Source organism: Schistocerca serialis, chromosome 2 (assembly GCF_023864345.2).
Source record: "Schistocerca serialis cubense isolate TAMUIC-IGC-003099 chromosome 2, iqSchSeri2.2, whole genome shotgun sequence".
NCBI classification, from domain to species: Eukaryota; Metazoa; Arthropoda; class Insecta; order Orthoptera; family Acrididae; genus Schistocerca; species Schistocerca serialis.
The window spans coordinates 1,100,934,923-1,100,962,604 of record NC_064639.1 but is presented as its reverse complement, the minus strand read 5'-3'; positions in this window follow the sequence as shown (position 1 = coordinate 1,100,962,604).

Below are 27,682 nucleotides of genomic sequence, written 5' to 3'. Positions count from 1 at the left end.
TTTAATTAAAAAACTTCTGTGCTCAAAGTAAGAGGCTACGGAAGAAAATTAGCAAAACGCTTCCCCGCTTTCTGTGGTCTTAGGAGGCTATTAATCAGTTACCTCCTGTAAGTTATGTGATCCAGACTCGCACCAATAGAGTGTAATTGAGTGCTCACCTGAACGTCTTATATTAGTACCAAGGATCAGGATGGTGTGAGGCTGGCGGTTTCTGAGTACGTATCTCCCTAAAGCGCCCCCTCCCCGCCCCCACCTCCCACCACACCCCTTTCATTTTCTCTTCAAAGAGGCGAGGACAGAATCGTGGAACACGATTTATGGATGCCGCTTGTGGCGAGTAAGTAATCTTTGCTCTTAGTCCATGGCACATGCCATCTTCGGTGGTTGTCACCGTGGGGGGCAGGCGGCAAATTTATGGGTATAGAGGCAAGCATGCGCGGGTAGAGTTCTATGGTGGCAGTGCTCCTAGACAGTGGCAGTGCCTGGGATTTGTAAAAACGCTCACATGTATTTGCGGATATGGCCTTGTGCAGGAGAGAGCGGTGAAGCGAGGAGTGCAGGTGACAGCAATAAGCAATAGCGTTCAGTCTCCTCTCAAGAGGCGTGAATTCTTGGGGAGAGTTCGCTAGCGAGGGGCATGGTAGACAAGTTTACCTCTACAGTGACGTGCCTTCGGAGGAGCCGTTGCGAGATCGTCGCAGCAATTGGGCAGTATATTGAAATTTGCACTCGGTTACGTCGCTTTCTTTGAGCGTCCTGCGTCTGCGTTGGATTGGTGAGCATCTGCCTCTGCTGAGTTCTTTACAGATGTTACCTTGTTTGTTCTAGGGAGCTTACAGTCTGCAGCATCCTGGTTTCCGGTCCGTCGCTATTGTGGTTTATTAAGATGTCAGTGAGAGTACAGGGCAATCGAAGCAATGTTTAGAATAAAATGTAACGTCAAGTAATGTGTGTTCCGCTGCTTTTCAAGAAAAAAAAAAGTGTTGCCTTTTACCAAGAATTGCTGTGTAGCTCTCACACTAGTGAAGGGCGAATGCTGTTGCGATTAAGTAATACCACGATTAGCCGGCCGGTGTGACCGAACGGTTCTAGGCGCTTCAGTCTGGAATCGCGTGACCGCTACGGTCGCAGGTTCGAATCCTGCCTCGGGCATGGATGTGTGTGATGCCCTTAGGTTAGTTAGGTTTAAGTAGTTCTAAGTCTAGGGGACTGATGACCTCAGAAGTTAAGTCCCATAGTACTCAGAGCCATTTGAACCATTTGAATACCACGATTAATCAGTATTTCCTGGCCTGTAAACTTCTCGAGTCGTTAGAAAGCTATTTTAAGTAAAATATTTTAAAGTTTGATGGCTCACTCGGCTGTGGCAGTTGCGTCATAATTTAAAGTGGGTCTTCAAGTTTTAAATTATTTCGGCTGTTGAAGTTAACTGTGCTTGTGCTTATATATGTTTGATGTGTTACAGGTAGCCTGTTTATTGAACTTTTAAAGCCTTGAAACTATAACTGGTTATGTGGAGGCTTGGTGTACGCTCTAGTAAACAGAAGTCGTTCATTGCGACCACATTGCAACTGGGGTCTTCACTTTGTAAACCACAGCTTTTATGGCTTTGGGTTATAGAAGTGGCAATTGTAAAACTTGTATTACGTTTTCTCTAAAGAACTTGTTATAAAAGTTGAAGGCTTATTGTTTTAAAATCCGTGTATCATTATTGAGTTTTAAGAGTTAAATGGGCTGAAGAATGTATTTAATTACCATAAGGATTCATAATTGAATTTGGTTTGAGTTGTTTTTAGTTAAATTCACTGTCACAAAATGTATTATTTCCTACTGTCCATTGTGGATGTGTTGTAATGTGAAAGAAAACACTCTGGATTTTTAATATTTAAATAAATTTGTTTTAAGTATTGTGGCTTTTATTAGAGCACTGGATCCAGCACACTAACGCTGGACACCCAGCACCCTACCACTCTTGAACCATCAACCCACATTCTCTGGAGATTAATTTGTGGAAACTGAACACATACATTTTAGGGACTCAGCCCAGCAGTACTGCATTCAGGGACCATCGTGAAGGTTTAATTTCTCAGCTAGAATTCTGGTATTTGTCTCTGTAAATAGGGAACTATCTGATAATTGTATATTTCATGATATTATTCCAGTGCAGCAACGAGACTAAAGATGGTACATTGGAACATTTGAACAAGAAACGGCGGTCGACAACGCACATGTCAAAATGTACATTAATGTTCGATAAATGTACCAATAAAGTGAAAATGGGGAACAGCATTTGAAGTTAGAGCTTATAATTGTTTCCAGAATCAAGTAAGCGTCGGACACCAGCCACCTGGCTTGTGTAAAACATGTGCACATCAATTACAAGTACCAGCAATCACAAAGACGCAATTACAAAGGTGTTCTGAGAAGAAATACCTCCGATTCTTTTATTCTGTTCTCCGTAGCGGTTAACGTATTACATGCTATGCATATTTCTCAGTTTACTTTCCTACTTGTCTGGCGCAAGTTCGAGATCTCTGCCACCAGAGGGCTTCGAATTTTAGCGTGTAGCTTGGCGATGTTTAATGTAAGAAAACTACAGCGTAATGTAATGTGAATTGGAGAGGACATACACTAGGCAACAGTAAGCAGACCTTTTACCACTCTACCATTCCTCAAAAGACACAAGTAGCTGCACTGCCCTTGGTCTGCGACTGTGAAAAGACGTCTGTACTCCTCATTAACACCAGCCATGCAAATAAACAATTCTCAACCTGATGATAATGGAGTGAACGGTCGAAACTCATAGTGGTAAAATAAACTAGTGAATGGCGCAAAAACTGTTTTATTTGTATCGTAACTACGTCGGTGCTTGAAGGCATCGTGGTTCAATCGAGTTTCTAACTGCAGAAAACGTGCCTCCAGTTGAAATCGATTGAAGAATGAATAGTGTGTACGGTTATCACTGTAAAAACAACAGTAATATGTGCATTGGGTTGCTCGTGCTCGTAATGAGGGAAATGCTTGTTTCAACCTCAACGTGTGTGACAGAGCTTCATCTATTTCCGAAACTTAAAGAATAACACCGAGGATTTCACATTGATAGCGATGAAGCGACGCCAGCAAAGGTTGCGATACCGTCGACAGTCAAAAATTCTCCAGTGGTAGTATAAACAGATTGGTCTCTGGTTGGAAGAAATGTGTTTGTCACAAGGTGAATGTGTTGAGAAACAAATATGTTATGATGAAGAATAAAGATGTATAACTACTTTTCAGCACGACTCCAATAAAAGCGTACAATGTGTTAAATCGTTGGAAAGAGTAACTGAATTGACTGCATAATGTTTCGGGCTGAATGACAAGAACTAGTTCCTATAAACATTTCCAAACCTAATGCATTCACAAAGACAAAGAAATTTTGTAAAATCACTCACATGTCTACCATTTCACGTTCTTATATATCATACTGAGTTTAGCACACGACATTTGTGAAAAGTGTGCTGAAAAGTGTGCTGTGAGGTGGAAACATGACATAGCAAAAATCTTGGCCACCGACTGGTATAACCTCAGTATATGTACCTTTCTCACCAATAATGCCGACGCGCTGTCTCCGCATCCATCCTCCAGTCTTACCTCCACCCACAACAAGTACCTGTGACGAAGTGTGTTCCCGCGAGCATGGACTCCAGATCACTGAAAAAGCCTGGTAGCGTGGAATTGACCACACATCCGCCTGAACATGTCAAAGAGACAGTGGTTATAGAACATCTTTTCAAGGTATCAGTCAAGACAAGGCCGCGATTGACTGAAACAAAATGATTGAAAAACTAAATGTCACTTTTTAGAAGGAAAATTTCAACACACACACAGAAAGAATGACAGAGAGGAGGAGAGATCAGTTTCAGGCTCTCACGTTTCTCAGGCCATTCTCGATTTATTTAGTCTTGCTGTTCCGCTAATACTGTAGAGTTACCTGGATGTCTCCGCGTGGAGACTGCGTAATGAAGCGCGACGACCGTCTTGCCCGCGCCTTAGTGGAGCTCCGAGGCCCTTGCCCCGGGATCCCCGGCAGACACGGCTGTTTATGCAGGGCCGCCGCAGTCAACAGAGGCAGACAGCTAAGGCTGCAGAGAGCTGTGTGGTGTGGTGTGGGGCCGCGTCGAACTCTGCGGCGGCGGCGCCAAAGCCTGCCCTGATGGAAGGGCGGCGTCTGCCCCCACGGGACACCACACCTCGCCGCGCCGTGCCGCGCCAGGATTCGCGGGATCAGTCCCGCGTCTGCAGCATACAAACGGCCGCCGCCACCTGCCCACCGCTCCCGCTGTCCTAATGCCCGCCTTCAAGGAATTCCACCGACTAGAGGCTTGTGCGCTCCCCGATGCACAGGATCCAAATTTCATCGCCTCGGCACAACGTAGCGTAACTGAAACAAAACAATCCGCCCACCGTAACTCCTACAATCCGTAACTTCTGCAAGGTACTGCACGACCATTTACTGTTGTGTCTGGCGTATTTCTCTGAAGTCACACACTGGTGTCCGAAACTTAAAGACAAAAAAAAGATTCGCATTATGGGTCACTGACAACTAACATAGCTCGATTAGGTCATAAGCCGACCACGTACGCTGCCCGTACTACACCTCAGTCCTGCGGGCTTGCCTAACCATTGCCCGTAGGCGTCTGCTCTCCGGAGGATATTTGCCAATATCACATGGGCATCACATGTTATAGACACAATGGTCTACACATGCAGTCTGTTAAATCTGCATCTACATCTACATATATACTCCGCTATCCAGCAAGCAGTGTGTGGCGGAGGGCACAATTCGCGTCAAAGTCATATTCCCTCCCCACCCCATCTGTTCCACTCGCATATCGCGCGAGGGGAAAACGACTGTCTGAACGTCTCAGTACGAGCTCTAATTTCCCTTATCTTTGAATGGTGATCATTGCGCGATTTGAAAGTTGGTCGTAATAATATGTGCTCTACATCCTCGGCGAAGATCGGATTTCGGAATTTAGAGAGCAGCCCCTTCCGTTTAGCGCGCCGTCTATCTGCAAGTGTGTCCCACTTCAAACTTTCTACGAGATTTGTAACGCTCTCGCGATGGCTAAATCTACCTGTCACGAATCTTGCAGCTCTTCTTTGGACTTCTCAATCTCTTGAGTGAGACCCAACTGGTAAGGATCCCTTACAGCGAACAATAAGACTGGACGATCTAACGTAGCCGGCCAGAGTGGCCGAGCGGTTCTAGGCGCTTCAGTCTGGAACCGCGCTACCACTACGGTCGCAGATTCGAATGCTGCCTCGGGCATGGATGTGTGTGACGTCCTTAGATTAGTTAGGTTTAAGTAATTCTAAGTTCTAGGGGACTGGTGATCTCAGATGTTAAGTTCCATAGTGCTCAGAGCCATTTGAACATTTTTGAACTAACGTATTGTAAGCTATTATCTTTGTAGAAGGATTCTACCAATAAACCGCAATCTACAGTTCGCCTTAACCGTTACTTGTGTAATCTGATCATTCCATTTGAGATCATTTCGAATAGTCACATCCAGATACTCGACGGATGTTACCGATTCCAAAGTCTGGGCATTTATTTTGTACTCGTACATTAATCGGGATTTTTGCCTTGTTATACGCAGTAGGTTACACTGACTAACATTGAGAGATAACTGCCAGTCATTTCACCACGCATTTATTTTCTGCAAATCCTCATTGATTTGTTCACAACTTTCGTGTGATACTACTATCCCATAGACTACAGCATCATCGGCAAAGAGTCTAATGCCGCTGTCAATACCATCAAGCAGATCGTTTACGTAAATCGTAAAAAACAGCGGACCTATTACACTGCCCTGAGGCACACCTGAAGTTACGGTTGGTTATGTTGAAGTCACCCCGTTCAGGACGACAGACTGCTCCCTGTCTGTTAGAAAACTATCTATACAACCCCATATGTCATCAGATAGGCCGTAAGCGCGCAATTTTTGGGGCAATCGACAGTGCGGAACTGAGTCGAACGCCTTTCGAAAGTCGAGAAATATGACATCAACCTGGAAGCCGGTATCTAGAGCCTGTTGTATATCATGCACAAAGAGGGCCAGCTGTGTCTCGCATGACCACTGTTTCCTAAAACCGTGCTGGTTTCTGCAGATGAGCTTCTCAGAGTATAGAAAGTTCATTATGTCTGTACATAAAATACGTTCCATGATTCTACAACAAATCGATGTTAGTGAAATTGGCCGGTAATTACATGCATCCGATTTTCTACCCCTTTTGTAGGTTTCTATGACTTGGGCCTTCCTCCAGTCCCGTGGAACTTTCCGCTGTTCCAATGATCTCTAACAGATGATGGATAAGAATGGTGCTATATTTGGAGCATAGTCAACATAAAATCTTACGGGGATACCGTCTGGGCCAGATGCCTTCCTGGCGTCTGAGGATCTTAACTGTTTGACAACCCGAAATACACTAAACACTATGTCAGCCATCCTTGCGGGGCATGGTGCTGCAGTCCTCTACCGTAAAAAAGTTTTTGAAAGCTAGTTTTAGAATTTCGGCCTTCTGTTTATCATCATCAGTTACATTACCCGTACTGTCAGCAAGAGAAGGTATTGAATTACTTGTACCGTTCATAGATTTTACGTACGACCAAAATTTTTTGGGGTTGTTTTTAGAATCTGCAGATAAAATATTGACATTTTGACAGCTGCTTTCATTTCACATAATTTCTGTATGTCAGCGGGGCAGTGACTACGTTTAACACGACGGTCCAAATTTCTCTGCTTTCTCAGTAACTTCCTAATATGTTGGTTGTACCATGGTGGATCCTTTCCCTTCCCTATATTTTTGCTAGGCACATAATTCTCTAGCACATGGTGGACAATAGCTTTAAATTCTGACCGAAGACGCTCAATATTTTTGTGTTCTGCAGTGAATGCTTGGAGCTGATAATGAAGATATTCATTAATGACACTTTTATTTGCTTTCCCAAACAAGTCAACCTACGCTGTTTCTTCGATTTTTTTGTTTTCAACTTCCACTGGCATAGAAGCCACAGCGACATTATGGTCGCTAATACCTTCTTCTAGATTAACTTCCCCAAAAAGATCGGGTCTGTTTGTCGCCAAGATATCTAATATGTTCCCATCTCCAGTTGGTTTTCTAACGAATTGCTCAAGTTTATATGTTGAGAGCGCTCCTAGAATAAATTCATATGTGTCTTTGCTTCTGCCCTATGTGACAAACGCGTAATTCTCCCAGTCAGTGGATACCAGATTAAAGTCTCCACCTATAACTAATTGGATATTTATTTCCTATGTACTCAATAGTTCCCCTGAAACGTTCTGCTACGTTTCTTGTGGATGCTGGTGGTATATAAAAACATCCTAATACAATGGTCAATCCTTGTCTGATTGACAAGTTTATTCAGACTTTTTCACAGTCCGACCCAGTACCGATCTCAGCTGCGTTAAACAGCTTTTAACTGGAATGAACAGATCAACTCTCGTAGGATCAGTCCTATCCTTCCTAATCATTGTCCAGTCCGAGTTCAAAATTTCACTGTTATTTATGTCTGGTTTCAACCAGCTTTCGGTACATAATATAATATTGGCATTGCTACTGTTTATTTCGGAAAGTAACTCGGGGATCTTGCAACAGACACTTCGATAATTTACTAACATGAGATTTAGCATATTTAAATCCCTTGGAATGACCTGTTTAGGCAACTAACAATTTTTACATTTGACACACCGACATTAGTGTTATGAACTGGTAATTTTTCAGGCCAACGGTTTGTTTTTCGTGAGGAGGAACCTAATCAAAAAACCCCCATCTGCACGCCACAAGTACTGTGCTACCCATGTAGCTGCTTCCTGTGTGTAGTGCACCCCTGATCTATCAAGGGGTGTCCTACAACCTTCCACGCCATAGCGTTGGTCGAGAAATCTACAACCATTTTCGTCACAGAGTCAACCTAGCCTCTGGTTTACATTCTCCACTCGACTCCGAACCAGAGGACCCCGGACCACCCTGGGTACGATGCTGCAGATCGTCAGCTTGCCTTCCACTCCTCGAAAGGACCCAAGGATTTCCTCGGAACCTCGACGACAGGCATCGTTGGTGCCGAAATGTGCAACAATCTGCAGCTGGCTGCACCCCATACGCTCGATAGCCTTTGGAAGAGCCTCTACAACATCCCGAACAAGGCCACCCGGCAAGCACACTGAGTGAACGTTGGACTTCTTCGCCGCCCTAGCCGCTATGTTCCTGAGGGGCTCCATGACCAACCTAACATTGGAGCTCCCAATAACTAACAAACCACTACCCCCACGTGCCTGCCCGGACCTTGCTGAAGGAATGGCCACTATCCTGGATTAGATTAGATTAGATTAATTATTCATTCCACAGACCCACAAACCAACGGCCTTGTCGCAGTGGTAACACCGGTTCCCGTGAGATCACCAAAGTTAAGCGCCGTCGGGCTAGGCTAGCACTTGGATGGGTGAGCTTCTGGTCTGCCGAGCGCTGTTGGCAAGTGGGATGCACTCAGCCCTTGTGGGGCAAACTGAGGAGCTACTTGATTGCGAAGTAGCGGCTCCGGTCTCGGAAACTGACATCCGCCGGGAGAGCGGTGTGCTGACCACATGCCCCTCCATATCCGCATCCAGTGACGCCTGTGGGCTGAGGATGACACGGCGGCCTGTCGGTACCGTTGGGCCTTCATGGCCTGTTCGGGAGGAGTTTTTTAGAGAGTTTTTCTATAGACTCACATAAGAGCGAATCCTCCTGGGTGTGGAACTTGTCAGATGAACGCATTACAAATATGTAATTAGAAAAATTTGAGTTTCATTAATTTTAATGATCCTCAGGCAATAAACAGTAAAATTATATAAATGAATTAAAATTAAACTTCTAATCTTTACAGGTTTAATACTTACATATGCTTTCATGAAATGCATCATTCACACAGTAACTACTTACTTGGATAAAACAACCAAGTATTGTCAAAAATTAAAGTAAATTATTCATTTCAATGATCCTCAGTTAAGAACAGTCAAATTATATACAAGATTTAAAATTAAACTTCCACTATTTACAGACTTAAGACTTACATCTGCTTTCCATACATCCATCATTCACACAGTAGGTACTTACTTGGCTGTTACAACCAAGTACTGTCAAAAATTAAAGTATAATAAATTTTCATTAAAATGGTGTCTGTGTGTGGTTTGAGGTTCTACTGCACTTGTTGAGAACTTCGTGGATGAAATTGGAGTTGGCCACCAAAATTTCTTTTAAATTATGTTTAAATTGTGCCTTGTCTGACATGAACTCTTAATGGTTGCTGGTACCTTATTGAAAATCTGCGTTGCTGAATACTGAACTCCTTTCTGGGCAAGAGTAAGTGATTTTAAATCTTTATGTATGTTGTTCTTATTCCTAGTATTGATACAGTGTACTAAGAAGTTACTTGGAGAAAGAGATTTATTATTTACAACTAACTTCATTAAGGAATAAATATACTGAGAAGCTGTGGTTAGTACGCCCAATTCTGTGAATAGGTTTTGACATGATGTTGTTGGATTTACACTACACATCACTCTTATTATACTCTTCTGTACTCAAAAAAGTTTCTCTAGGTCTGTGGAGTTACCCCAAAATACGATGCTATATGACATAATGGAGTGTAAATAAACAAAATATGCCAATTTTTTATATTTATATCTCCTATCTCTGACATCATTCACATTGCAAACACAGACTTGTTTAGCTGCTTAACCAATTCGATAGTATATCTCTCCCAACTGAATTTATTACCAAGTTGTAATCTCAAGAGTTTTACACTCTCAACGTCTCCTATTTCCATGTCATCATATTTTATACACACACTAGAAGGAAATCTCTTGTAAGTTTTGAACTACATATATAATGGGTCTTTTCAAAGTTTAATGACAGTGAATTGGCTATGAACCACTTATTAATGTCAGTAAAAATTTGATTAGCTGCCCTTTCTAAATTTATATTTGATTTACTATTTATTGCAATGTTTGTATCATCTGCAAATAATACAAACTTGGCATCTGGTAATGTAACAGATGACAGGTCATTAATACACACAGTAAAAAGTATTGGACCTAGTATGGAACCTTGGGGAACACCACATGTAATTTCTTCCCAGTCAGATGAAATCTGATTGCCATACTGCTGAAGTGTTATGTAATGACACCCTTTGTTTTCTGTTAGTAAGATATGACTTCAACCACTTTGCAGCACTACTAGTGATGCCATAATATTTTAATTTACTTAAAAGAGTCCTGTGATTCACACAGTCAAAAGCCTTTGACAGGTCACAGAATATGCCAGTTGCATCTAATTTGTTGTCGAATGATTTAAGGACACTTTCACTGTAAGTGTAAATAGCCATCTCAATATCAGAACACTTAGGAAACCCAAACAGTGACTTTGACAGTATGTTATTTTTACTAAGGTGGTTAAGTAGATGCTTGAACACGACCTTTTCAAAGATTTATGAAAATGCTGGCAAAAGTGGGATCGGTCGGTAATTTCACAGCATTCTTTGTCCCCTTTCTTGTGGAGAGGTATCACTTCAGCATATTTAAGCCAGTCTGCGAATATTCCTGTGATAAGTGACTGATAACACAAATAATGACTAAGCTCACATGAACACTCTAATATTAACTTTGTTGTTATGTTATCATAACCACTAGAGTGCTTTGATTGCAAGGACATTATCATGGATTCTATTTGTTTGGATGAAGTAAGTGTCAATTCCATTTTACTGGGATTGCCTGTGTGCACTGGTCTCAGATATTCCATTGCATTATTTACTGAACCTGACAACCCAATGCTATCGGTAACAGAGACAAAATAATTGTTTAAATGGTTTGCAACACAACATGCGTTTGTTACCAGTGTTCCATTTATTTTTAGAGCTGTTTCTTCCTCCTCATTTCTGGTCCTACCTGTATCTGACTTAACTACATCCCATATTATTTCTATTTTATTGCTGGATGTATTTATCTTCTTCTCACAATGCAGGTGTTTAGATTTGTAGATAACCTTCTTCAATATTTTGCAATAATTTTTGGATTGAGCTATAATGCTAGTATCAACGGTGTCCCAACATACATGATATTTTTATCTCTTGTGTGATCCATAGTTTCTTATTTGACTTCTGCTTAATTTGAGTTACTTTCAAGGAGAAACAGTTTTCAAATAAGGTGCTAACTTTATTAGTGAATGCTTTGTATTTCCCATTTGTGTCTTGGATGCTGTAAACATCGATCCAATTAATTTCTTTGAGCAATTTCCTAAATTTCTCAGTTTTGAGTGTTCTATTGGCCTTCTGTACTCTGTTCTGATAGATGTTTTACCTGTCAATTTTCAAAATTTAATGTTATGTGTTGCATGTCATGGCCAGATACCCCATTTACTACCGGTTTTGTAATGTGGTTCAGTTGCCTAGAATTGTGGCTAAAGATATTATCAATGGCAGACTTAGAATATTTGTGTACCCTAGTTGGGAAATTTACAGTATAAATTAAACTGAATGACAATGTAACTGATTTCAGTAACTCTTCACTGACAGTGTTTTTCAGGACATCTATATTAAAATAAAAATCCTCCCCCCCCCCCATGAACCATGGACCTTGCCGTTGGTGGGGAGGCTTGAGTGGTGTAACCACAACACATGGGTATCTGCTGAGAGGCCAGACAAACGTGTGGTTTTTGAAGAGGGGCAGCAGCCTTTTCAGTAGTTGCAGGGGCAACAGTCTGGATGATTGACTGATCTGGCCTTGTAACACTAACCCAAACAGCATTGCTGTGCTGGCACTGCGAACAGCTGAAAGCAAGGGGAAACTACAGCTGTAATTTTTCCTGAGGGCATGCAGCTTTACTCTATGGTTAAATGATGATAGCATCCTCTTGGGAATTAATGGACGAAAGAAGAAAATATAAAAATGCAGTAAATGAATCAGGCAAAAAGGAATACAAACGTCTCAAAAATTAGATTGACAAGAAGTGAAAAATGGCTAAGCAGGGATGGCTAGAGGACAAATGTAAGGATGTAGAGGCTTATCTCACTAGGGGCAAGATAGATACTGCCTACAGGAAAATTAAAGAGACATTTGGGGAAAAGAGAGCCACTTGTATGAATATCAAGAGCTCAGATGGAAACCCAGTTCTAAGCAAAGAAGGGAAAGCAGAAAGGTGGAAGGAGTGTATAGAGGGTCTATACAAGGGCGATATACTTGAGGACAATATTATGGAAATGGAAGAAGATGCAGATGAAGATAAATTGGGAGATACGACACTGCGTGAAGAGTTTAACAGAGCACTGAAAGAACTGTGTCGAAACAAAGGCCCGGGAGTAGACAACATTCCATTAGAACTACTGCCGGCCTTGGGAGAGCCAGTCCTGACAAAACTGTACCATCTGGTGAGCAAGATGTATGAGACAGGCGAAATACTCTCAGACTTGAAGAAGATTGTAATAATTCCAATCACAAGGAAAATTACTGAACTATCAGTTTAATAAGTCACAGCTGCAAAATACTAACGCGAATTCTTTACAGACGAATGGAAAAACTGGTAGAACCCGACCTTGGGGAAAATCAGTTTGGATTCCGTAAAATTGTTGGAACATGTGAGGCAATACTGACCCTACGACTTATCTTAGAGAATAGATTAAGGAAGGCGAACCTACGTTTCTAGCATCTGTAGAGTTGGAGAAAGCTTTTGACAATGTTGACTGGAATATTCTCTCTCAAATTCTAAAGGTGGCAGGGGTAAAATACAGGGAGCGAAGGGCTATTTCCAATTTGTACAGAAACCAAATGGCAGTTATAAGAGTCGAGGGACATGGCAGGGAAGCAGTGGTTGGGAAGGGAATGAGACAGGGTTGTAGCCTCTCCCCAATGTTATTCAATCTGTATATTGCGCAAGCTGAGGTTCGCCGATGACAATGTGATTCTGTCAGAGACAGCAAAGGACTTAGAAGAGCAGTTGAACGGAATCGACAGTGTCTTGAAAGGAGGATATAAGACGAACATCAACAAAAGAAAAACGCGGATAATGGAATGTAGTCGAATTAATTCGGGCGATGCTGAGGGAATTAGATTGGGAAATGAGACACTTAAAGTAGTAAAGGAGTTTTGCTATTTGGGAGCAAAATAACTGATGGTGGTTGAAGTAGAGAGGATTTAAAATGTAGACTGGAAATGGCAAGGAAAGCGTTTCTGAAGAAGAGAAATTCGTTAACATCGAGTATAGACTTAAGTGTCAGGAAGTCGTTCCTGAAAGTATTTGTATGCAGTTTAGCCATGTAGGAAGTGAAACATGGACGATAAATACTTTGGACAAGAAGAGAATAGAAGCTTTCGAAATGTGGTGCTACAGAAGAATTCTGAAGATTAGATGGGTAGATCACATAACTAATGAGGAGGTATTGAACAGAATTGGGGAGAAGAGGAGTTAGTTGTACAACTTGACAAGAAGAAGAGACCGATTGGTAGGACAAGTTCTGAGGCATGAGGGGATCACAAATTTAGCATTGGAGGGCACTGTGGAAGCTAAAAATCGTAGAGGGAGACCAAGAGATGAATACAGTAAGCAGATTTAGAAGGATGTAGGTTACAGTAAGTACTGGGAGATGAAGAAGCTTGCACGAGATAGAGTAGCATGGAGAGTTGCACAGTTGGACAGAAGGGGCATTCTGATCCGGCTCAGCCGTCCCCCCCCCTCCCCCCCCCCCCCTGCAAACTTGGCCTTGAGGCTCGAGACCTCGACACAGTCCGCCACCCACACTGATTAGAGTGTGGGCCGGCCGGCTCAGTTGCACCTGAGGTCGACTCAGTGACAGGGAGCTGTGACATCCCCCCTGCACATCTAATACAGCAGAGGCTGCCTCAGGCACCCCATCCCCACCACACCTCAAGGTGGTACTCTGGATCTTGTTGACTGTAGCCAACAAAGCTTCTAGCTGCGTTTGGACTGTGGCCAGCTCCTCCTGCATCCGCACACAACAGACATAGTCTCTATCCATGTATCTAATAACTGATTTACTATAAAAAACTTAAGGGAACCTACTGCCTCACAAGGTTAACAGCTACACTGCAATTGGGGAAAAGAACACTTAACAATGATAAACAATAAAATGTATGGTAGAAGCTAGAAGTGGTGTTTATTTTACTGCTAGGGGCTATCTGGTGAGTGCTAAAGAGTAAGACAATGACCTACAGTAAACTACTAAGGACTATCTAGTGAATATTATTAATGAATTAGACAGTGACCTACGCTAAGCTACACCTACTGATTATCCCTCGTATTTATAATGTAAACCAACGCTTACGTACACGCGAAAGTGACCTAATAAAACAATAAAATCTGCTGTCTTAAATGTACCGAGTGCAAATGACACTAATAAACGTAAATACTGAGTAGTGTACACTGACAGATGAAGGTACAAAACAAAACCCTTAGCTAGCAATAAGAGTTCAGAATGTAAAGCATGCTGGACACTTCGGGCCAAGTACAGCCTCCGGGAGAGCTGCTGCGCTCACACATTTCCAGGCTAGGAGTAGGCTACACTCGTAGCTTATCAGTCGGAACACCCCTAGACCAGTTATGACGGTGCGTTCTGTATCGCACTGTCTCCGCTCTGCTCCACGCTACTCCACACGAAGGGGCCCCCACGGACGCCACTCTGTAAACTACTGTGGATGAGGCTTCTCCCGGAATTTATTTCGGTTATTCTCAAGTGATTACGAACGATCTTTCAGTTGCTGTTGGAAAAAACTGTTTTCTGAAATTGTACTATGAATAAAGTTTCCTTGTCTTCAACCTCCATTTACTACGGCGAGAATCACCAGGAAGAACAGAATATAAGAGACCACACATAGAAATAACTTCTAGAGTATAGTACTGTAGGTAACTGAAAGAAATACCGAGTGAGGCGAACACAAATGACAATTTTATTCAAAGACAACAATTACACTGAAGCCACTGCGATTTATGATGGTACCCTGGAAGTTCATTCGGAAGCAGTACAATGTTACAATGGTTTTGACCGATAAGTGTACCGTGTACAAATACTTGGATGTCAGTACGCTAACGCAACTTTATGCCTCCCCATGCTATAACACCTGGACCAGTAGAATATTTATGTTCGACAAAGTTGCACTTGCCCTCCTATAACAGAGGTGTAACACGTAACACACCCTGGAACATTGTCGAATATGATAGTTTTTGTGCGAAGATGTTATTGTGTGGGGGACCCATAATGTTGCATGGGCTTGCTGACATCAAAATGTCTGTACGTGTTACAGTTACCGGTCAACGTTATTGTGACACTGTACTCCTTCCCAAATTGCGTTTTTCCAGTGATGCATTCGGTTCTGACTTCTTTTTTACGCATGAAAATGCGCGACCGAATCGAACAGTGCAGATGGGGGAACTCTTGATGCGACGTGATACTTGGGAAGTGGACTGTCCTGCCCGTTCTTCAGACTTAAATCCCATCGAGCACGTTTGGTATGCGTTGGGAAGACGCACTGCATGAGGTTCGCAAGAACCAACGAACATCCAAAGATACACTTCCCCACAGTCGTTTAATGAACAAAGTAAGAGCATATGGACTATCAGACCAATTGTGTGATTGGATTGAGGAGTTCCTAGATAACAGAACGCAGCATGTCATTCTCAATGGAGAGAAGTCTTCCGAAGTAAGAGTGATTTCAGGTGTGCCGCAGGGGAGTGTCATAGGACCGTTGCTATTCACAATATACATAAATGACCTGGTGGATGACATCAGACGTTCACTGAGGCTTTTTGAAGATGATGCTTTGGTGTATCGAGAGGTTGTAACAATGGAAAATTGTACTGAAATGCAGGAGGATCTGCAGCGAATTGACGCATGGTGCAGGGAATGGCAATTGAATCTCAATGTAGACAAGTGTAATGTGCTGCGAATACATAGAAAGATACATCCCTTATCATTTAGCTACAAAATAGCAGGTCAGCAACTGGAAACAGTTAATTCCATAAATTATCTGGAAGTACGCATTACGAGTGATTTAAAATGGAATGAAAAATAAAGTTGGTCGGCGGTAAAGCAGATGCCAGACTGAGATTCACTGGAAGAATCCTAAGGAAATGCAATCCCTAAAAAAAAGGAAGTAGGTTACAGTACGCTTGTTCGCCCACTGCTTGAATACTGCTCAGCAGTGTGGGATCCGTACCAGATATGGTTGATAGAAGAGATAGAGAAGATCCAACGGAGAGCAGCGCGCTTCGTTACAGGATCATTTAGTAATCGCGAAAGCGTTACGGAGATGATAGATAGACTCCAGTGGAAGACTCTGCAGGAGAGACGCTCAGTAGCTCGGTACGGGCTTTTGTTAAAGTTTCGAGAACATACCTTCACCGAAGAGTCAAGCAGTATATTGCTACCTCCTATGTATATCTCGCGAAGAGACCATGAGGATAAAATCAGAGAGATTAGAGCCCACACAGAAGCATACCGACAATTCTTCTTTCCACGACCAATACGAGACTGGAATAGAAGGGAGAACCGATAGAGGTACTCAAAGTACCCTCCGCCACACACCGTCAGGTGGCTTGCGGAGTATGGATGTAGATGTAGATGTAGATTCTGTATCGCTCTGGTGTACGGATGGAACGCCATACCATAAGAACTCATTATCAGCGTTGTAACCAACATGGGAGGGAGCACGTTACAGAGCATTCATTACTACACGTGGTTACACGCGTCCTATTAACAACAATTTTCCGTCTTTTGTAATAGCCAGGGAACAACTATAAATGTGAGTAACCTCAATGTAATTCTTTTGGAATAAAAGGGTCACTTCTGTGCGTTCCATTGAGTATGTCTTTGAGTTACCGACAGTACTGTACTGTAGCAGTTTACTTTCTATGTAAGGTCCAAATTTCACATCGAGCTATATTTTTTGCCAGTGAGAAATCGTGCGATGGTTACTTTCGCCCTTGAGTTATGTTCACCAGTGAAAGATAATAACTCAACAGCGAGGATCTGCATCTGCACACAAACAATGCCTACGGCAAACCTGTAAAAATGTTGATAAAAGCAGAACGCAGACTCCTGCCAACTGCGGGAAATGTCTGCTGTCACGTAACACTTACCTTGTGCGAATAGAAGTAACAAACATCTTCAAAATGCCATGCTCGCTTTAGTAGAGCATCTGTTAACATTACCGCTTTCGGCAACCTATGTTGTCATCTTTGGATCTTATTCACTACACTTCACAGAATCTCGTCCGTGATTACAATTATTTGTCTCATAGTAATTAGGCAGTCCAAGACCGTGCATTGCATAGTATATCGACGTGTCGAAAGTAAAACTTATTCGGGCACAGTGCATCGAATACACATACTCATACTCCCTTAAAAGCCACATTAAGTTGCAGCTTACTACTTAAGACCTGTGGCTGATACGGAGAAATTGTTTTGGTGAGTATTTATCTCTTGGCCTCGGTTAGTCTGCTCCTTACTTCTCCCTTGCTTCTTCTATCATGTATTATTTTGCTTTAGAGACTGCATAATTCCTTCCTATGTCTAGTACGAGTGAATCCCTTCTTTGTTATGGTCTTAAAGACATATTAACTCCAAGATGAACAGGAAACGCTTATTCCAGATGTGGATACGCTTCCTGCAGCTGATAAACTAATCTTAATAATCTTCGCCTATCTCGTTCTTACCCACGAGAGACGGTTAAACTTATTGGCACCCTTGCAGATATCTACATGCATTCAGACGATTCTCAGATTCTAATGCTGGCCTGAATAACGGAAGGTGATACTCTGAATGTTTCTCGGCAAAGCAACCAATTAATTGTTCGGTCTTAAACAAATTTGCGACGGTATAAAGTGACATCACGAGGCTATCCTGTTGACTGACATACTGAGCCAAGGGGTTTGATATACATACTTTCCATTTGGTTGAACATGTTGTACATACTGGATACTGCATACATACCTTACGCTCTTTTTAATCGGAGTACTTGATGTACACTTTGCATACCATCCGTCTTCCTCACGTAACGTACATTCACTTTTCTAGGGATTTCAAACATCTTGCACCACTTTACCTTCTCCAACGTTTCAATTTTTTAAGATCGGGTGTCTATTACCAGGAATAATGTCAAAACTGCTATTACTTTGCCAAGGTCAAACTGACTTAATCTAACAGGTACTTAATTTTTTTGTTACTGTAGTCACAAACTTGGTTGCATGAGATGTTAAACAAATGCTACAGTTTTCGCATTCTGCTGTGTTTACTGTCTTCAGGTTTGTGTGGACGATATTTCTGTGTAAGTCTGATCATATCTCTCCAGTCTTAGAGATACTACAAACCAACTTAAATAATCGGTTCATGTTTACGTATATGATTTTAGAAATTCCGCAACGATTTTACCTAAATAACCTGCGTGGTTTCATCACGATACTTAAAAACGTTTGACAAACACATATTCTAATACTGGATCACCTATATCGCCGTAGCTGACATGTGTATTTCCGACGAAAATTTCCTTTTGATTTCTTAAAATTTTCAATTGCCGAACTTTGTGATATTTTCTTCTTTAGTTATCTTAATGATACGTATATACTCCTTTTCTAGATATCTCTACTTCTCCTCAATTCAATTATCTTCTCATGTATTAATGCTGCAGTTTGTACATCATCGGACACCTTGGAAAGTACATCATAATTCATTAGCGCCTTAGTGTTACTTTTTTTGTGTGTGTCGAACGTTCTTGGTAGTTCTATTAAGCTTTAGCTTAATATTCACTATCACTAAAATGTGATCTGAATAATCTTTACAATCAAATGTCTGATTTCAGACTCTCTGTGTAATGTTCATGTAATCCAGCTTGCAGTATCCAGACTGAAAATTCGGTCTCCCAGGTGTACTTAGTGTACGTTCTTCAAATTTCTTCAAAGATTGGTGGCAAAACAACTACTAGGGAAGGAAGGATACAGTAGCCAGATTTGTCGGAGCAAACTGACTATTGTGAATGTAAATCGGGCAACACCTGCCCCATTCCAGAATGATACGAATCGATTCAGCAGTTAAAACTTCAAGATTCTTGCAACAATTTTGGCATGGGATTGACAGCAAGACGTGAATACTGAACCTTTTGATGAATGAGAAACACACCAATCTCTCGAGGTACTGAAAGAGTAATATTTAATTTGTAAAATGGATGGGGGTAGTTTTCGAATGAATCTCGTGACTAGAAAAGGGAATTATATAACGCTTGCCAATCTATCAGTTTGATATCACAAAGTGAACTGAGAAACGTACTAAATGGGAGACTAATGTGGGTAAAATATAAAGGCACAGTGCTAATTTAATCCAGTAGTCCTACCAACAGAGCCTTGCGCTGTGGAACTTGCATGTGTCTGCTGGCGTCGCCCTCACATTTCGTTCGTGTTCAGTATGTTTTTCTGCCACTTTAAGGCAATGTTCACTCCAAATAATGACAATCGTATCCTCACAGAAGGAGGGTAGTGTCACTTTGGATATAATTTGACCCTGAAATTACACCTCCTCCTTATCTCCTCTCATCTCCATCCCCTCGTCCCATTACCTAGCTTTTCATCTTCACCTCTTCTCTATTTCCTAAGCAACGCCCCATTTTTGGAAACAGACCTGCCAGAAGGCTTCTGAGCCGACTGAGTTACACATTTGTTACACAATTGTACCTATATTAGTCATGGAGTACTTTATCCCCATAAAAAAAGTAACAGCCAAACCTGTGACAGGAATGGTAAAGGGATAGTAAACTATCGTTCACTACTGATGGAAAATGTGTAATAACATGTTAATCAAGTAACCACTTTGCAGGCTGGAATGAGCAGACCAACACTCATTTAGTTTCAGGTGGCTCAGCCGATTCATATTTGCAAGATGAAATGTACACGCAACGGGTGACTTTCGTTTAGATAACACGTACGTAGGCCTTCTAACCTATTAATGATACTGTAATATTAGCTCTAGAGATCTTCCCATACGTTCAAAAATCGGATAAGATCTTTTGATACAATTTTCAAGCTCCAAGATGCGCTGTTCGGTATTCGAAATCCCGTACAGTAATTCTGTCTTTTGAATTTACGAACTTCATCCTTTGTGACACTCTTTCAATTGAATCAATAAGTCATGTTGGATTTCCAGTTGTGCAATCGGGTCTTTCATTTCCTGCAAACAATCGTATCCTCACTAATTTAAACTTCAATCAGTTATCAATGCTTTCTAAAGTTCCTTCTAAATAGTTATCATTTAATTATCATACCACTTGATCGCGTTAGAGGGTAGTAAAAAAAATTAATCATTCTACCAATTCATTCGAGCTATTTCAGTGATTCGTTGGGGGGCATCTTCCAATCTTTAATGACAGTTTCAATCCCTCCATGCTACGCCGATGTATGCACTTGACAGCACAAAAATTGGATGGCGGAAAACAAAGCCAGGGCTAAAACTGGGCGTAGTACTTATATGAATAAAAAGCAACATGCTTCATTTTTCTATTTGCCATAGGAACATGCAGACGAGGGAATATTACTTCAAAAGCTACAGGAAATTGACCTTGCCGTTATCCCTTATTTGTTCCAAGATTGCACAAAATATTTCCTGAAAAAAGAATGCTTTGACATATCTATATATAGAGCCATCATTAACAGAATACGAGGAGATATAAGTTCATAAATGCTTCCTCTAGCTAGGTAAATAAAGTGCAGCTGTATATGTGAAGTGTCTCATGTTCGAAACCACATGATTTATTTTTTTGTTTCTCTTTATCAAAAGAGACATATTCTTTTGGCTTAAAAATTTGTTAACACATTCCGCCGGTGTGCTGCTAATTACGACGGTGCGACGGAATTTTGGCTACAAATTATTGACACTGGCCTCCCTGGAGTCGTAAAACTAAATTCACTTCCTCTGTTTGATATAATCCATAAGGATTATTGACACAGTTTCACTGACATTACACGATAATACACTGACAGAGTTCTTGGCGAGTTAGGTCAGCAAGCACATCATTCGTTCAATTAAGGCAAATGACAGTACATGAACTAGGTCAAGTGCTTTAACTACATTGCTTTCAGTCGAGTCACAGTAGTCATGCACCATGCCTCGTCGTCAACAGACTATTTGTCACTGTGCCATTGCTCTTGTGAAGGAATGAAGTTTGATGGTAAATTCTTGAACGAAAACACCTTCAGCCATCTAAATTTAAAGTTGTTATCTTATTTATGCAATTTTTGCAACCAGTTTCAGCGCTACATTACGCCGTATTCAGGTCGCCTGGCCGACATCTAGGAACAAACCCACCTCTGGTCCAGCCAAAACAGATGTCAATATTCAATGAGTGGTAATAAATACAATATCTTCAACTAATTTGCGTAATGTCATTCGGTATTGCCATCAAAACGCAGTGTCCTAAGTGCTACATATCAATAGAAACGGACTTTGAAGGTGTGGGACGAAGGTAATGCCTTTCATGTCTAGGATCCTTTAAAAAAACTTAGCGTCACTTCCAAAAGCATGAAACATGTAAGGGAACGTGGTATCACCATAAGAGTATGTACACCGATTTGATGGTTATTAGCTTATATCTTCACTGAAATATACGAGGGAATCTTACAAATAAAGAGAGATATTTGCTTCTTTTACCTCACATATATTACGTTAGTATCGCTTCTATTTTCCCACGTCGTAACCATATTCAAGTCATCCAGTCTAAACCCGAAAGCAGCATCTTGGTTCAAGCGTAATACTTACCACGGAAAACATACTTAGTACAAACTGCATCGTACAGGTAGAATAGAACTGCCTACTGGACGGAGAGTGCTGCTATATCTAAAAACATCTAATATTACAGAATATGCAAAGATTACAAAGACAAGACTTTTAGAGACCGTTCTGGAAATGAAAAACACTGAATAAAAAATATTTACTCGTGATCGGATTTCAACTGGCGCAAACAGCATGATAATCAACACCGCTTACTGGTGCACCAAATCGATCGCTGGACATGTGGCCCCATTGCTCCCTGTCCTGGAGAAACGGTGATACGCTGTTTGAAAAGTTGTCACTGGAGCAGCTGCTATTTTTATTCACCCGGGATAATCTTCTCAGTGGGTCTCTGTATGGCAGCGCTGGTGGATCCTCGGATTCCGGTCATGTTGTCAAACTTCATTTTTGCACTTCCTTTTCTTATTTCCATCAATGCTTCTTCGAAGTTTGTATTGAACAGTAGCGGCTAAACCCTACAACCTGTGTTGTACCCTTTCCTAGAGTTCCATTCTTATATCCCCTTCTGTTTGTTATACATATTGTTTTCTACCAGTTTTTCCATACCGTTATACTTGCTTACCTGTGAATTTCGAACGTCTTGCAACATTCTAGTGTCGAACGCGTTTCCTCCGACGACAAGTACCATTAACGAATGTTTATATTTATGAACCCCCTCCCATGAACCATGGACCTTGCCGTCGGTGGGGAGGCTTGCGTACCTCAGCGATACATATAGCCGTACCTCTACATCTACATCCATACTCCGCAAGCCACCACACGGTATGTGGCGGAGGGTACCCTGAGTACCTCTATCGGTTCTCCCTTCTATTCCAGTCTAGTATTGTTCGTGGAAAGAAGGATTGTCGGTATGCTTCTGTGTGGGCTCCAATCTCTCTGATTTTATCCTCATGGTCTCTTCGCGAGATATACGTAGGAGGGAGCAATATACTGCTTGACTCTTCGGTGAAGGTATGTTCTCGAAACTTTAACAAAAGCCCGTACCGAGCTACTGAGCGTCTCTCCTGCAGAGTCTTCCACTGGAGTTTATCTATCATCTCCGTAACGCTTTCGCGATTACTAAATGATCCTGTAACGAAGCGCGCTGCTCTCCGTTGGATCTTCTCTATCTCTTCTGTCAACCCTATCTGGTACGGATCCCACACTGCTGAGCACTATTCAAGCAGTGGGCGAACAAGCGTACTGTAACCTACTTCCTTTTTTTTTGGGATTGCATTTCCTTAGGATTCTTCCAATGAATCTCAGTCTGGCATCTGCTTTACCGACGACCAACTTTATATGATCATTCCATTTTAAATCACTCGTAATGCGTACTCCCAGATAATTTATGGAATTAACTGTTTCCAGTTGCTGACCTGCTATTTTGTAGCTAAATGATAAGGGATCTGTTTTTCTATGTATTCGCAGCACATTACACTTGTATACATTGAGATTCAATTGCCATTCCCTGCACCATGCGTCAATTCGCTGCAGATCCTCCTGCATTTCAGTACAATTTTCCATTGTTACAACCTCTCGATACACCACAGCATCATGTTCAAAAAGCCTCAGTGAACTTCTGATGTCGTCCACCAGGTCATTTATGTATACTGTGAATAGCAACGGTCCTACGACACTCCCCTGCGGCACACCTGATATCACTCTTACTTCGGAAGACTTCTCTCCATCGAGAATGACATGCTGCGTTCTGTTATTTAGGAACTCTTCAATCGAATCACGTAATTGGTCTGATAGTCCATATGCTCTTACTTTGTTCATTAAACGACTGTGGGGAACTGTATCGAACGCCTTGCGGAAGTCAAGAAACACATCATCTACCTGTGAACCCGTGTCTAAGGCCCTCTGAGTCTCGTGGACGAATAGCGCGAGCTGGGTTTCACACGACCGTCTTTTTCGAAACCCATGCTGAACCGTATGTGCAACCACAACGGAGGGGTATCTGTTGAGAGACCAGACAAACGTGTGGTTCCTGAAGAGGGGCAGCAGCCTTTTCAGTAGTTGCAGGGGCAACAGTCTGGATGATTGACTGATCTGGCCTTGTAACACGAACCAAAACGGCCTTGCTGTGCTGGTACTGCGAACGGCTGAAAGCAAGGGGAAACTATGGCCGCAATTTTTCCCGAGGGCATGCAGCTTTACTGTATTGTTAAATGATGATGGCGCCCTCTTGGGTAAAATATTCCGGAGGTAAAATAGTCCCCCATTCGGATCTCCGGGCGGGGACTACTCAAGAGAATGTCGTTATCAGGAGAAAGCAAACTGGCGTTCTATGGATCCGAGCGTGGAATGTCAGATCCCTAAATCGGGAAGGTAGGTTAGAAAATTTAAAAAGGGAAATGGATAGGTTAAGGTTAGATGTAGTGGGAATTAGTGAAGTTCGGTGGAAGGAGGAACAAGACTTTTGGTCAGGTGACTACAGGGTTATAAACACAAAATCAAATAGGGGTGATGCAGGAGTAGGTTTAATAATGAATAGGAAAATAGGAATGCTGGTAAGCTACTACAAACAGCATAGTGAACGCATTATTGTGGCCAAGATAGATACGAAGCCCACGCCTACTACAGTAGTACAAGTTTATATGCCAACTAGCTCTGCAGATGACGAAGAAATTGAAGAAATTTATGATGAAATAAAAGAAATTATTAAGATTGTGAAGGGAGACGAAAATTTAATAGTCATGGGCGACTGGAATTCGGCAGTAGGAAAATGGAGAGAAGGAAACGTAGTAGGTGAATATGGATTGGGGGTAAGAAATGAAAGAGGAAGCCGCCTGGTAGAATTTTGCATAGAGCACAACCTAACCATAGCTAACACTTGGTTGAAGAATCATGAAAGAAGGTTATATACATGGAAGAACCCTGGAGATACTAAAAGGTATCAGATAGATTATATAATGGTAAGACAGAGATTTAGGAACCAGGTTTTAAATTGTAAGACATTTCCAGGGGCAGATGTGGATTCTGACCACAATCTACTGCTTATGACCTGTAGATTAAAACTGAAGAAACAGCAAAAAGGTGGGAATTTCAGGATAAACTGACTAAGCCAGAGGTTGTACAGAGTTTGAGGGAGACCATAAGGGATCAACTGACAGGAATGGGGGAAAGAAATACAGTAGAAGAATAATGGGTAGCTTTGAGGGATGAAGTAGTGAAGACAGCAGAGGATCAAGTAGGTAAAAAGACGAGGGCTAGTAGAAATCCTTGGGTGACAGAAGAAATACTGAATTTAATTGATGAAAGGAGAAAATATAAAAATGCAGTAAATGAAGCAGGCAATAACGAATACAAACGTCTCAAAAATGAGATCGACAGGAAGTGCAAAATGGCTAAGCAGGGATGGCTAGAGGACAAATGTAAGGATGTAGAGGCTTATCTCACTGGGGGTAAGATATATACAGCCTACAGGAAAATTAAAGAGACCTTTGGAGAAAAGAGAGCCACTTGTATGAATATCAAAAGCTCAGATGGAAACCCGGTTCTAAGCAAAGAAGGGAAAGCAGAAAGGTGGAAGGAGTATATAGAGGGGCTATACAATGGCGATGTACTTGAGGACAATATTATGGAAATGGAAGAGGATGTAGATGAAGATGAAATGGAAGATATAATACTGCGTGAAGAGTCTGACAGAGCACTGAACGACCTGAGTCGAAACAAGGCACCGGGAGTACACAACATTCCATTAGAACTACTGACAGCCTTGGGAGAGCCAGTCCTGACGAAACTCTACCATCTGGTGAGCAAGATGTATGAAAGAGGTGAAATAGCCTCAGACTTCAAGAAGAATATAGTAATTCCAATCTCAATGAAAGTAGGTGTTGACAAATGTGAAAATTACCGAACTATCAAGTTTAATAAGTCAGGGCTGCAAAATACTAACGCGGATTCCTTACAGACGAATGGAAAAACTAGTAGAAGCCGACCTCGGGGAAGATCAGTTTGGATTCCGTAGAAATGTTGGAACACGTGAGGCAATACTGACCCTACGACTTATCTTAGAAGCTTGATTAAGGAAAGGCAAACCTACGTTTCTAGCATTTGTAGACTTGGAGAAAACTTTTGAAAATGTTGACTGGAATACGCTCTTTCAAATTCTGAAGGTGGCAGGGGTAAAATACAGGGAGCGAAAGGCTATTTACAATTTGTAGAGAAACCAGATGGTAGTTATAAGAGTCGAGGGACATGAAAGGGAAGCAGTGGTTGCGAAGGGAGTGAGACAGGGTTGTAGTCTCTCCCCAATGTTATTCAATCTGTATATTGAGCGAGCAGTGAAGGAAACAAAAGAAAAATTCGGAGTAGGTATTAAAATCCATGGAGAAGAAATAAAAGACTTTGAGGTTCGCCGATGACATTGTAATTCTGTCAGAGACAGCAAACGACTTGGAAGAGCAGTTGAATGGAATGGATAGTGTCTTGAAAGGAGGGTATAATATGAACATCAACAAAAACAAAGCGAGGATAATGGAATGTAGTCGAATTAAGTCAGGTGATGCTGAGGGAATTCGATTAGGAAATCAGACACTTAAAGTAGTAAAGGAAGTTTGCTGTTTGGGGAGCAAAATAACTGATGATGGTCGATGTACGGAGGATATAAAATGTAGACTGGCAATGGCAGGGAAAGTGTTTCTGAAGAAGAGAAATTTGTTAACATCGAGTATAGATTTAAGTGTGAGGAAGTCGTTTCTGAAAGTATTTGTATGTAGTGTACCCATGTATGGAAGTGAAACATGGACGATAAATGGTTTGGACAAGAAGAGAATAGATGCTTTTGAAATGTGGTGCTACAGAAGAATGCTGAAGATAAGGTGGGTAGATCACATAACTAATGAGGAAGTATTGAATAGGTTTGGGGAGAAGAGAAGTTTGTGGGACAACGTGACTAGAAGAAGGGATCGGTTGCTAGGACATGTGTTGAGGCATCAAGGGATCACCAATTTAGTATAGGAGGTCAGTGTGGAGGGTAAAAATCGTAGAGGGAGACCAAGAGATGAATACACTAAGCAAATTCTGGAGGATGTAGGTTGCAGTAGGTACTGGGAGATGAAGAAGCTTGCACAGGATAGAGTAGCATGGAGAGCTGCATCAAACCCGCCTAAGGACTGAAGACCACAACAACAACAGCATTTTTCTGAAATCTTACTTTCAAACGAAAAGTCAGAAATGCCTAGTGGTGTCTTTACCTTCCCTAAACCAAAGCTGATCGCCATATTTTTAGTCACCAGTCTTCTGTCTATTTTGACGCGGCCTGCCATGAATTCCTGTCCTGTGCCAATCTCTTAATTTCAGAGTATCACTTCCAAACTGCGTCGTCAGTTCTTTGCTAGATATATTCCAATCTCTGTCTTCCTCTGATTCTTTTGCCCTCTACCACCGTAGAAGTCATTCCGTGGGGTCTTAACAGTTGTACTATCATCCTGTCCCTTCTCCTTGTCATTGTTTTCTACATATCCGTTTCCTCTCCGATAATGCTCAGAACTTCTTAATTCCTTACCCTATCAGTCCACCCAATGTTGAAAATTACATCACCACATCTAAAATGCTTCGATTCCTTCCTGTTCCAATTTTCCCACAGTCCATGTTCCAACATCATACAATTCCGGGCTCCAAACGTAGACTTCTCTTGGCCAGGAATGCCCTTTTTGGCAGTGGTAGTCTGGTTTTGATATCCTCCTGAGCAATTTCAGCGACTGAGGTCAACTGACTGTTCCACTCATCGTCATCTTCAGCTGATGGTGCTGTCTAGAAGTTGGCCAAAGCCTAGGCCGAAACTGGGTACTTTAATAAAATACCCATTGCAATCTAG